Here is a 1,861-nt window from a genome sequence, read left to right as displayed (position 1 = left end):
GCCTGATTTTACATATCCCTCTAGCGTTGGTTGTCAGTACATTGCAGTCACTCCTCATCAAGTGTTGACAAAGACAACAGTGGTTGTTGAAACGTACACAGTAAGTGCATTTTCTTGGATCAGATACTACGGAACTCGAACTCTGGTTTACTAGCTTACTCTACCGATCCTGATGAATTTGTTCAATCAATAACGATATCTGGGGGACCAATCACAAGCCAGATTCATTTAAAGATGCATTACATCATGACCAATTTTAGTTAGGCCAGAAATTGGCCTAACTCTCCATAGAATCCCGTGTTAAAAATGTTATCCGCAATCCAAAGTCAGTAGTCCACTTGGGAAGCTAACAAACAGAGGGAGTACGGTGACTGAAAAGATTAGATGTGAAAATCTATCAATTGTGCACAAATAATAATCAGAGTTTTAAGCTTAAATGCAATAGCCAGAAGCACAATTGGCAAGTGGAGTACGGAGAAGTCTAGCTACACCCTGGAAGGAAAAAAAACAGTATTTGAAACGAGGAAATGTGCAATATGACTTAATGTAATACATTAGAAAAGGCTTAAAAGGCAACTATTAGGCCCTGATTCATATTTAATCCTCATTTAGGCCTGTAAATTAGATTGTCTGTGTAAATTTAGCAGGATCCGACTTTTTATGACGACTTTCAAAATGTGTTACATTTCAGAAACACCAAGCTGTTTGTGAGGTGGCGTTAGCTGTATGGGTTATAGGTTGAACTTTTTACAATATTTCTGGAAAAAAAATCCTGAAATCCATATATATTAATTTTTACAATGGATGTCGTCATCTCACCTTCTGCTTGCAGAAAGGGGGAGTTTTGAAGAACTGAGTTGTTTTCCCGGCCCTGTCTGTACAGAAAGTCAGTGGGGGTTATTTACTGGTGTGCACCCTAAAAGGCCTTTGTCATAACCAATGGTGGCGGCATGATTTTTCCCGTGCATGAGGGTTTAGGCCAAATTAAATTATATGTCTAAACTTGAGGTTGCATGTGTAAAACATGGTCTTTTTAACGCATGTTTGGGGTATTGAAATGATATTTTTTTTTTTTGCACAATCATGGTAAAGATCCATGTCATACATAAGAGATTATAGGACATACAATACTTGGTAGGCCTATAATGCGTAAACTTTGTACCTGTTAGGGAACTGAAATCAGACTGAAAACACAAACGTCATGGGAGGCTCTGTCTCACCAGTTGCATTTACAAGGCCCTTGTTATAACCAGTGGTGGCGGATGATTTTTTTTTTTTTTTTGAAAGGTCACACAAGGTTCTGAACAGAAACGTCACATACGGACCAACCCACACTACCGAGAACCGCGAATGCCGAGAACCGCGAAAGCCGAGAACCGCTCTAGTCTTACCATTAAATTATACCCCAAATTCGGGGCAAGTTAGCTCAGCATAAAACAACTGTATTGTGTAAAGAATATGAATGGAATTTAGACTTCAACTACCCTACAAACTTCTACAACATGGATATTAGAAATCTTCAGTCTGTTCACCAGAACATCTTCAAGCAGGAAACCACAGCAGTATCATCGAGGGCTCATTTATTTTTCAGGAGCCAAGTTGAAACCAGAATCGATGCCCCAGCCCGAATGGCTTAAAGCCGTGTTTGATGTGCCCTATTCCACAGCAAAGAGATACCTGAGCTTAGCCTTGCTTCTGAAAAAATGGCCTGCTACTAATAATTGCAGTTTACTCAACTGATAAAACATAAGAGCAGGTTAGTAAACACTCTTGAAAAAAAACGAACAACGAGCGGATCTTTCACAAGATTTATCATTTATTGCCCAAGGTGCATATCCAGATGCGCTCTACAGAGGAGAAG

This window comes from Amphiura filiformis, chromosome 16 (assembly GCF_039555335.1).
Source record: "Amphiura filiformis chromosome 16, Afil_fr2py, whole genome shotgun sequence".
NCBI lineage: Eukaryota > Metazoa > Echinodermata > Ophiuroidea > Amphilepidida > Amphiuridae > Amphiura > Amphiura filiformis.
This window is presented reverse-complemented; position numbering follows the sequence as displayed.